Genomic DNA, 12,076 nt, shown 5'->3' on the forward strand with positions numbered 1-12,076 from the left:
TCCAGGACAGAGGGGAGGGGCTGTGGTCATCCACAGACCAGAGCACAGACCTGGAGAGCATTCTGAACCTCTCATAAAGCATTGGAGGAATTAAGGTCCCTGTAGGACCAAAGCCTTGGGAGTGTGGTAAATCAGTCATAGTCTGAAATGAGTAAACAACAGAAAAAGAAGAATCTGACCATAAAAAATTACTTTGGTTCCATGGAGGATAAAAATACACACTCAGAAGATGACAAAATCGAAGCTTCTGCATCCAAAGCCTCCAACAGAAATGAAAAATGGGCTCAGGCAACAGAAGAGCTCAAAAAAGACTGGGAAAACAATTAAGGGAGGTAGAGGAAAAGTTTGGAGGAGAAATGAGAGCGATGCAGATAAATCATGAAAACCAAGTCAGCAGCTTGGTAAAAAAATTCAAATATACACTGAAGAAAAGAAAAATAACATATTTAAAAACCAGTTTAAGTCATATGAAAAAAAAAAGCAGCAAAAAGGACAAATGAGAAGAATGCTCTAAAAAAAAAACAGAACTGACCAGCTGGAAAAGGAGATAAAAAAGCTCTCTGAAGAAACTCCTAGAGACTTTCCGGCCAAGATGGTAGAGGGAAGACAGGCACAGTTCTAAAGTCTCCTGATCTTTCTCCATGTATCATATGAAACAAACCTCTTAACAGAAATCCGACCCACAAAACCCAGAAAGAAAAGGCAGGAGAGGGGCGGCTATGTGGCACAGTGGATAGAGCACTGGCCTTGGAGTCAGGAGTACCTGAGTTCAAATCCGGCCTCAGACACTTAATAATTACCTAGTCATGTGGCCTTGGGCAAGCCACTTAACCCCATCGCCTTGCAAAATCTTAAAAAAAAAAAGGCAGGAGAAAGAACATCTACCTCAGGATTTGTCTTCTGCAGCTTTGGGTGAGTTCAGGCAGGTGAGTCTGGGTGAGTCCGGGCACAGAGGGCGGATCAGCCAGATTAGCAGCCGAATTGGAGACGGAGAGTCTGAGGACCTGAGAGATGGACCTGTTGGATCAGTGGTGGGGCTAGACCACCGGGGCTTGAGTCAACTAGGGAGCAGAGGCACTGGTGTTGGTGCTGACCCTCTGCAGTTTGCCAACAAGACTGGGGGGGTGAGTTCTGGTGCAATAGAGCTGTGGACACCATCCCTGGGCTCCTCTGGTCTGAGGAGTCCACGCCTCTATTACAGCTGAGGCCCCTTCCCAGAACAAATAATTGCAGACTACTTCTGCCTCAGGCAGGTGTCTGAGCAGAAAAACCAGCCCAGCTGACAATAGGGAGAGGAAAGACCTCACCCCAGGGTAAAAGGCAAAGGGATTCAATATTTCCAACCCCTCCCTTCAAGCTAAGGGAGAAGGCCTCAATCAAGGTCACAGACAGGCCAGAGAAAGCAACCGGCCAGCCAGAGAAACTGCACTCAGTGAGTAAAGCCTGTAGCAATACCAACACCAAACCCCTGTGAACCAGCCCCTCCCCAAACCAAGGTCTTAGCAAAATGAAGAAGCGTCACCAGAAAAGTGGATCCATAGAAAAATCTTGGAAGTAAAAGACCCTAACTCAGAGAGACCTAGAACCTTTAAGGAGAATATGATCTGGTCTCCAGTACAGAAAGACTCCCTTGAAGAATTAAGGAAGGAGTTTAAAAATCAATTAGAAAATTGGGCAAAAGAAATCCAAGAAAAGATTAATACCTTGCAACAAGAAAGCAAATCCTTAGAAAATACAATTGGACACATACAAAATGAGAATAACTCAGATCCTCAATTAGGCAAATGGAAAAAAAAAGAAAATAATTCTCTGAAAACCTCAATTGGTCAAATGGAAAACTCTTTCAAAAGTAGAATTGATCAATTGGAAAAGGAATTGCAAAAGGTTAATGAAGAAAACTCCCTAAAAAAGAGAAGGGAGTCTGCAGAAACTAATGACTTCATGAGATGACTTCATGAGACAGCAAGAGCCTGTCAAACAAAATCAAAAAATAGAAAGAAAAAAATACAAGAAAATGTAAAATACCTCATCAGCAAAATGACTGACCTCGAGAATAGGTCAAGAAGGGGCAACCTGAAAATTATTGGACTTCTTGAAAACACTGAAGAGGAAAAAAAGCCTGGACTTAATATTACAGGATCTAGTGATGGAAAATTTCCCTGATATCATGGAGCCAGAGGGCAAAGTAGTTATTGGAAGAATACATCAATCCCCCCCCAGAAAAAGATCCTAAAATAAAAACACCAAGGAATATTGTGGTCAAATTCCAGAACTATCAGATAAAAGAGAAAATCCTGCAAACAGACAGAAACAATTTAAATATCAAGGAGTCACAGTAAGGATTACACAGGACCTGGCTACATCAACATTAAGGGATCAAAGGGCTTGGACCAAGATATTTCAAAGAGCAAGGGAGCTTGGAATGCAGCCAAGAATCCACTATCCCACAAAGCTGAGCCTTCTCTTTCAGGGAAAAAGATGGACATTTAACAAAATGGCAGAATTCCAAAAATTCCTGATGAAAAGACTAGAGCTAAATAGAAAATTTGAACATCAAACAGGAGGTTCAAGAGACACCTGAAAAGGTTAAAAAGCGGGGGGGGGGGGGGTAAAATAAAAAAAAACTGCTATCCAACAAGTTGAAATTGGCTATATCCCAGCATGGGGAAAAAGATTCTCATAAATCTTGAGAATTGTAACTCTAACAGAGAGAATATACCTAGCCAGAAGTGATGGACATTCATGACCTATCCATGAGACTGCTATCCAATGGGATGTAACTGGCTTTAACCCCACTTGGGAGAAAGACTAATAACTCTCAAGAACTTTAACTCTATTAGATATAATATACTTAGCTAGAAGTGACGGATACTCAGAATTTTCTGACTCAGAATGATTTTTAAAAACACTACCTCCTTAAAAAAGGGGACAGGAAGGAGATGGTGGGTGGATTGAATGGGGTAAATCTCATTAAACTAAGTGGTACAAAATACCTATGGTAATAGAGGTGAAGATGGGAGATGAGAAATACCTGAATCTTCTTCTCATCAGATTTGTTTTAAAGTCAACTCACACATACTTAGTTAGCTTAACAAACATCTAACCTTTCAAGTATTAAAAGGGGAAAAGGGGAGTGGGGATGGAGAAAGGGAGGGGGAAGGGGAGGAAAAAAGGGGAACTAACAAAAGGAAGGGAAGGGAAAAAGGGAAAGGGAAAATAAAGGGGAGGGAGTGATATAGGAGGGCAAATACACCGAAGGGGGTGGTATTCACAAACAAAATACTGGGGAATACAGATAAAGGGAGGGGAAAGGGGGGGAAATACAAACAGAGGGAAGATAGCATGGAGGGCAATAAAGAATAAGTTATAACTTTGAATACCAATGGGATGAACTGTCCCTTAAAATGTAAGTGAATAGCAGAGTGGATTAAAAACCAGAACCCTACAATATGATTTCTCTCTCAACACACTCAGTTTGGATCAATGTACAACACAGAAACAAAATAAAGACCAACAGATTGCTTTCTGTGGGGGGGAGGGGGATAAGACTGGGAGAAAAATTGTAAAACTCAAATAAAATATTTAATAAAAAAAGAGAATTATAACAAAAAAGAAAACTCCTTCAAATGTAGAATGGAACTAAAGGAAGCTGATGACTTCATGAGAAATCAAGAGACAACAAAACAATACCAAAAGAACTAAAAATTAGAAGAAAATGTGAAATATCTCATTGGAAAAATGACTGACCTTGAAAACAGATTCAAAAGAGATAATTTATAAATTCTTGGGCTACATGACAGTCACAATAAGAAAAAGAGCCAAGATTTCATTTTTCAAGAAATAATACAGTAAAACTGTCCTGAAATCCTAGAAGCAGAGGGTAAAATAGAAATTGAGGGAACTCATCAATCACCTCCTAAGAGATCCCAAAAGAAAAAACTTCCAGAAATATTATAGTCAAATTCCAAAACTCCCAAGTCAAAGAGAAAATACTAAAAGCTGCCAGAAACATACAACTCAGCTACTATGGCTCTATAGTCAGGATTACACAGGATCTGGTAGCATCTACATTAAGGGCTCATAGGGATTGGAATATGATATTCCAGAAAACAAAAGATCTTGGTTTACAACTGAGAATCAACTACCCAGCAAAAATCTCCTATTGAAACAACCAGAGCTGAAAAGAAAGTTTGATCTTCGAGTATAGGACTCTGGTGAACCAGAGGGGATGGTCGAGAAGGACTAACTATGAGGAATTTAATGATGTTGTACTGTTGGTATTCCTGCATGGGAAGAAGATATTGATAACTCATGAACTTTCTCATTTATAGGAGCTGTTAGAAGGAGCATATATAGACAGGGCACAGGAAGGAGCAGAATATAATGGTATAATATAGTAAAAAGAATGGAGTCAATGGGTGATAAAGGAAAGTCCTAGGAGGAAGAGAAAGGAGAGGAAGAAGGGACTAAAATATTTCACATAAGAGTCAAGAAAAAGATTTTTCAATGGAGTGAAATGGGGGAAGGTGAGGGGGAATGAGTGAGACTTCATTCTCATCAGAAATGGCTGAGAGAATAAATAACATATTTACTTGATGGGATATAGAAATCTTACCTTAGAGAAAAATAAGAAAGGGATGGGATAAGGGGCAATGGGGAGAGGGAAGGGAGGAGTAGGTGACAGAAGAGAGGGAAGATCATGGGAGAGGGTATTCAGATTCAACACACTTCTGAGCAGAGACAGGGTGAAAGGAGAAAGAAAATAGAAAAAATGAGAGTGGAGAAGAATACAGGAAAGGGAAATACAGCTGGTGATAGCAACTGTGGGAAAAGATATTGAAACAACTTCTCTGGTGGACTTATGATAAAGAAGGCAACTCATCCCAGAGACAGAGGTGATGAAATCTGAACACAAACTGAAGTACACTTTTTTCCTCTCTTACTATTCTTGAAAGTTTCTCGGGGGGGGGGGGGGTATGTTTACTCTCATATCAGGATTATTATAATATAAAATAAAGAAACCAAACAGGAAAAAAAAGAAATTATAAGGATTCCATAAAGTGACAGTATAACTGAAGCTGATGGCCATAGCTCAATATTCAAATGACCAACCAAGACTATCAGAATTTGGAGGCAATCTAAATTAATCCTGGATCCCTAGCTATTATGACCATGCTGAGGTGGAGAGCTTCTCATCAACATTCTCATTTTCTCTGGTATAGTCGTGATCTGGAACAGGGATAATGAAAATTTTCCCTAATCTAGCTCTCTACTCCAAGAATTTCCTTGAAAATGAAACTGGGGAGTTTCCTGGTTATATATGAAATACTGAGAGGCTGAGAGGGGAAAGTGTTTGTTGGCTGGAGAATACAAAGAATATGGTTCTATGTGAGAATTCCAATTTTCACTGTCCAATAAACTATCAAGCCACATTATATTTGGATATTTAGTTCTATGAAGGGGGTTGGATGGGAAAGAACTGTTGTGTGACTTGTGACTAGAAAGAAAAGCCTAAAGATAGGCTGGAGGTTCCTGAGTCATAAAGTTTGCATTTTTAACAGTATTCTGAATAATAAATATTCCAGCATATAACTCCAAACCTGCCCATCACAGCCAAAACCTAGACACTTGCAACCTGAACGCCCTCTTGTGGCCTATGGGAATATTATAGGCTTTGGGAAGGCTGTTAAAAGGCCCCACACCAGAAAGGAACTAGGGATATTAGGCCAGTTGTTCAAAGAGAATGCCACTAAGGGCACTTCAGATATTACACCTGCTTGCAATATGAGTGTGCTTTTCTGGAAGTCTAAGACAACTTATAAGCTAAATTGGGCCACTTCTACAGGAGTGAGCACAGAAATGTCACACAAGTTATTTCCTGTTTCATATAGATTTGATACAAGTTCCTTTTTTCTAAGTGAATGCTCTAAATACATCTCTAAGGTTCCAATAATATCTAACAGATTAGTAAATTTAATAAAAAAGGAAAATGACAAATTTAGGAGGAAAGGGGAAAACAATGTACCGTTGGTAGTGCTAAGGTTGACTGGGATTCATTCTAGACTACAATTTGAACTTGGTCTGAAAAGTTATTTAATTGTATATATTCTGTACCATAAATTATACTCATTAATGCCACTCTTAGGTCTATATCTTAAAAAGATAAAAAAAAAAGCAAAAAGATCCACAAGCACAAAAAACATAGCAAAGAAATAGAAACTTAAAGGGATGCCCATCAACTAAGGAATGGCTAAACAAAATATGCTATATAAATATAATGGAATACCATTATACCATACTTGGAAAAACTTAAATGAAATGAAGCAAAGTGAGTGAGCAGAATCAAGAGAACAATTTATGCAATATCACTGCAAATAATGAACAACTTTGGAAGATAAGAAATCTGATCAACACAGTGATCAACGAAAGGGCAGTGATTGAGGCATGCTACATGGATGTCCTTGCAAAGAAGTGATTGATTCAAGATACAGAATTAGAAACATGTTTTTGAACATAGGTAATGTAGAAATTTGCTTTGTTTGACTATGCATGTTTTACCTTTTTTAAAAAAAACTTAACTTTTCCAATTACATGTAAAAATAGTTTTTAACATGAATTTTTTTTTAAGATTTTGAGTTCCAAATTTTTCTGTCTCCCTTCCTTCCCTACCCCCTCCTCAAGACAGCAAGCAATATGGGATAGGCTATACAAAAGTGCAATCATATTAAAACCTATTTCCAGGGGCGGCTAGGTAGTGCAGTGGACTGAGTTCAAATAGAGTCTCAGACACTTAATAATTACCTAGCTGTGTGGCCCTTGGGCAAGCCACTTAACCCCATTTGCCTTGCAAAAACCTAAAAAAAAAATTAGATAACCTCTATGTGGGCACAAGAAAGTCAATGAAAAAATACTGCAAGCAGCCAGAAAGAAACAATTTAAATACTATAGAGTCACTGTCAGGATGATATATCTACTATGATAAAGGAGTAGAGGGCTTCTGAGGCATTTCTGTTGGAAGGACCAGGCCTAAATAGAAAATGTGACATCCAAACAAGATTCAAAAGGTAAATGTGAATGTTAAAATGTTTACATTGTCAAATGGGAAGATGATATATATAATCTCTGAAAACTTTTATCATCATTAGGGCAGTTAGGTGTCCTACTTAGAGGCATGAGGCTATTTTGTTGGGGTGATCTCAAATAATAAGAAAGAAGAAAAAGAACTGTACTGGGAGAAGAGGGAGGGATAGGAAGATTTGGGGAAGTTCACATAAAAGAGGTATGCAAGAGAAAACAGGAAAGTGATGAACAACCTTCAACTTCACTCTAATCTAAACTTAGGTACAACGAGTGAAGAATATGAACACAAACTTAGTTGAGTAAAAGAAATCCATCTTACCCAACAGAGAAGTATAAGGGGAATGGGTTAAGAAAAAGGAAAAGAGGATGGGATAAGAGGATGGATAAATTAAGGGAGGCAGTGATAAGAAGCAAAACCAACTACAGAGGAGGATAAACAGAAGAGAATGGAGGGAAATATAGTTATCAATGAGAACTATGAATGTGAACAAGATAAACTTAACCATAAAAATATTGTTTAAAAGAAACACTTGAAACAGAAAATAATTAAAATAAAGAACTAGAACTGAATCTATTATGCTTATGAATTATGATGATGAAAAATGTTAACCATATTCAGAAAATAACTAAAGAACTCTGAGTGCAATTTGAAGCATACTTTTTTTTCCTATTTCCTTTATTTTCATTGCCTTTTTCCCCAATATGCCTAGAAGGAAGAGAAGCTGGAAACCAAAAATTTTTATAATGAATGTTTAAAATAAAAGTTTTAGTGACCTCTTAAAAACACTACAGACCTGAGTTAAAAAACACAATAGGCAAAATTATCAAAACAAAAGAATGTTGTAGAAATTCAATACTGAATCACTGTAACTGATGTGGTCTCCTAAAAAGAAGTTAAAATCATTACAGTAAAAAACATTCACAAGAACCAGATGGTGTAATTTGACATAGACTTAATGGTACCCTCTAGGGTCTTACAATAGACCAACCTAATAAATATAGATATAAAGTAAAGCTGTTCCAAATTCTTCAAACCCTTAGTAGAAGTTGCTATGGGCAAAAAATACATCAGCAAGTAAAGAATCTTATGGTGTTGAAACTCTCAACTGATCCAGGTCAGTATTTGTATGGCATAATCCTAGTTATGACAAGAACTCAAGATGATTCAGTCTGTTTGCCAGGACCATACTTGAAGCCTTTTCAGCGAAATGAAATTTGCTTTTATAGCTTTCAAAAAACTCAATGACACTTTGAGATTTTCAAATAAGACTTTAAACTGAAAACAATTCTAAAAACTGTGGTATATGTATGTCATGGAACACTATTGTTCTATTAGAAACCAAGAGGGATGGGAATTCAGGAAAGCCTGGAGAGATTTGCATGAACTGATGCTGAGTAAGATGAGCAGAACCAGAAAAACACTATACACCCTCAAACAACATCATGAGGGTGATGATCTACCTTGATGAACTTGTTAGTTCCATCAGTGCAACAGTCAGGGACAATTTGGGGCTGTCTGCAATGGAGAATACCATCTGTATCCAGATAAAGAGCTGTAGAGTTTGAACAAAGTTCAAGGACTATTCTTTTTAACTTAGAAAAAAATACCAGGTATCTTATTGTGTGATCTTGTTATCTCTTATACTTTTTGTTTCTTCCTTAAGGATATGATTTCCCTTTCATTACATTCAACTTGGATCAATGTACAACATGGAAACAAAGACTGACAAATTAGGGGCTGCTAGGTGGTGCAGTGGATAAAGCACCGGCCCAGGAGTCAGAGTACCTGGGTTCAAATCTGGTCTCAGACACTTAATAATTACCTAGCTGTGTGGCCTTGTGCAAGCCACTTAACCCCATTTGCCTTGCAAAAACCAATAAGCAAACAAACAAACAAATAAACAAATAAATAAATAAAGACTGCCAAATTGCTTTCTGTGGGGGTGGGGGGAGAGAAGTAAGATTGGAGGAAAAATTGTAAAATAAAAAAAAAGGCTAAATAAATTCTAGAATGGCAGAAACTACAGAAAGACTAAGTGAAACAATTTTCCAGCCCAAGACCACTTGGAAGATGGGGCAGGAAAGGGTCTGCTCTTGGGTTGAGAAGAGCATGGAGCAGCAGTGCTGCACTCGAGCAAACCTGGAAATCCAGGAACCAACTGCTGGGGGACTGGGTCAGTGGCAATGACAGTGGTGGCTTCTAGATCTCTTAGCCTACAGACTGCCAAGGAAAACTTGGAAGGGCAACAGGAAAACACTGCCACACTGGGGTGAGAGTGGAGCACAGTCCACTACAGCCTCAGCAGTGCAGATCCACCCCAGCAGACCTGGAGCAGACCTCAAGAGCCACTGAATAAGTAGTGGCAGCTTTTATGGAGCACTCAGCTCACAGAAGGTAAGAGGGTTGGAAGGAGATTACAGGGGTCTCTTTGCTACCACTGAGACAGGTCTCTTTGCCTATAACTCAGGTCTGGTTCGCAGTCTGGGGCCCCAGTCCCAGGGAGAGGACTAGAAGCACAACAGAGCTCAATGCTTTAGAGGAGCAGAGACTCTACTCTGTCCACAGTTCCAGGACAGAAAGGAGTGCTTGTGGTCATCTACTAACCAGAGCACAGGAGAGAAAAGGGACCTAGGAAGAATGAAAATTTAAAGGTTCCTAGAAATAGCTCTGAAAACAGCTTCAAATCCCTCCCAAAGCTTGAGATGGTACATTTTCCACCTTGGAAGTAGTGCCCATCTTAAGAAAGGAAATCAAGGCTGGGGATATGAGCAAATGACAGAAGAAAAAAATCTGACCAGACAGTTCCTTTGGTCCTATGGATGATCAAAATACAAACTCAGAAAAATATATCAAAGTCAAAGCTTCTACATCCAAAGTCTCCAAGAAAAATGAATTGGTCTGAGGGGATAGAAGTACTCAATAAAGGATTTTGAAAAATCAAGCAAGGGAGATAGAAGAAAATTTAGGAAGAGAAATGACAGTGATTCGGAGAAATACATGAAAACCAAGGCAGCAAGTCCAAAAAGTCAATGAGATGAATGACTTAAAAAGAATTGGCCAAATGGAAAAGGAGATACAAAAGCTCCCTGAACAAACTAATTCCTTAAAATATAGAATGGAGCAAAGGGAAGCTGAGGACTTTGTGAGAAATCAAGAAACAATAAAATATAACCAAAAGAATGAAAAACTAGGAAAATGTGAAATATCTCATTAGAAAAACAACTGACCTGGAAAACATTCAGGAGAGATAACCCAAAAGTCAGGATCAAAAGAAGTCTAAAAGATATTTTTCAAGAAATTTACCGAGGGCGGAGCCAAGATGGCGACAAGAAGGGAAGGAGTCTTAGGAGTTCTCTGATAAAATTCATCAGCTAAGGACTCTAACTAAACTTTTGAGAGACAGAACCCACAAAGGGACCCAGTGAGGCAGTTCTCCTACTCAAGGTAACCTGGAAAAGAGCAGAAAGGCTCTGCTCCCTGGGATCGGAGAGGCGGCCTGCCAGCCAGAGCCAAAGAACTTCAGCCTCCCGGAGGCAGCCCCAGGGCGCTGGGAGTCTCAGCTCACAGCAGCGGGGGAGTCTCCTGAGCTGCACCCCGAGGAGCGCATCGGGCACAAAGTGGGGGAACAGCGGGCAACCTCTGCCAGAGCCAGCACATGGAGCCCAGCCCTCAGGGCACGCAGCTAGCAGCATGGTCTTTCCCCAGCCCTGATCCAGGAAACAGAAGCAGGCGGAGCCGGTAAGCAGGAGCCCCCAGGGCATGAGCCCAATAAGCTGAGGGAGGGGAGTGAAGAGAGACTGCAGAGCTCTGTCCTCCGGCTCTGGAACAGGACTCTGGGGCTCTGACCACATTCAGATCCTGATCGCAGTCTAGGCCCCCCCATAGAACAGCAGGGCCCCCCCACCTCAGCCCCGAGGCAGAGGGGGGTGCTTATGGTCATTCACAGACCAGGAGGGAGGACAGAGCCTCACACACTGAGACCCTTGTGGGAGTGTCCCAAAAGCTCAGGAAGCACCCCAAAACCAGGCCCAGGCTGGGAAAATGAGCAAGCAAAGAAACAAAAGGAAAACTATTGAGAAATATTTTGCAAATGAGGCCAAGAAGGATCAAAATACTCAGTCTGAAGATGAGGAAGCACAAGCTCCTGCATCTAAAGACTCCAAGAAAAACAGAAATTGGGCTCAGGCTATGATAGAGCTCAAAAAAGACTTTGAAAATCAAATGAGGGAGTTGGAAGAAAAACTGGGAAAAGAAAGGAGAGAGATGCAGGAAAAACATGAAAATGAAGTCAGCAGCTTAGTCAAGGAAATCCAAAAAAATGCTGAAGAAAATAGCATGCTAAAAAACAGCTTAGGTCAAATGGATAAAACAGTTCAAAAAAGTTAATGAGGAGAAGAATGCTTTAAAAAGCAACATTGGCCAGATGGAAAAAGAGATAAGCAAACTCTCTGAGGAGAACAAATCCTTCAGACAAAGAATAGAATTCAGGGAGATTGATGAATTTAACAGAAATCAGGAATCAATACTCCAAAACAAAAAAAAAAATGAAAAATTAGAAGAAAATGTGAAATATCTCATTGAAAAAACAACTGATATGGAAAACAGACTTAGGAAAGATAATTTGAAAATTATTGGAATACCTGAAAGTCATGATCAGGAAAAGAGCCTTGACATCATTTTCAAAGAATTACTACAGGAAAATTGCCCTGATATTCTAGAAGCAGAGGGCAAAATAGAAATGGAGAGAATCCACCGATCCTCCAGAGAAAGAGATCTCAAAAAACCAACCCCTAGGAATATTATAGCCAAGTTCCAGAACTCCCAAGTCAAAGAGAAAATATTACAAGCAGCCAGAAGGACACAGTTCAAATATCGTGGAACTGCAGTCAGGATCACACAGGACATAGCAGCAGCTACATTGGAAGCTCATAGGGCTTGGAATACAATATACCAGAAGGCAAAAGAGCCTAGAATGCAGCCAAGAATGAACTACCC

This window comes from Macrotis lagotis, chromosome 7, assembly GCF_037893015.1.
Source record: "Macrotis lagotis isolate mMagLag1 chromosome 7, bilby.v1.9.chrom.fasta, whole genome shotgun sequence".
Classification (NCBI taxonomy): Eukaryota; Metazoa; Chordata; class Mammalia; order Peramelemorphia; family Peramelidae; genus Macrotis; species Macrotis lagotis.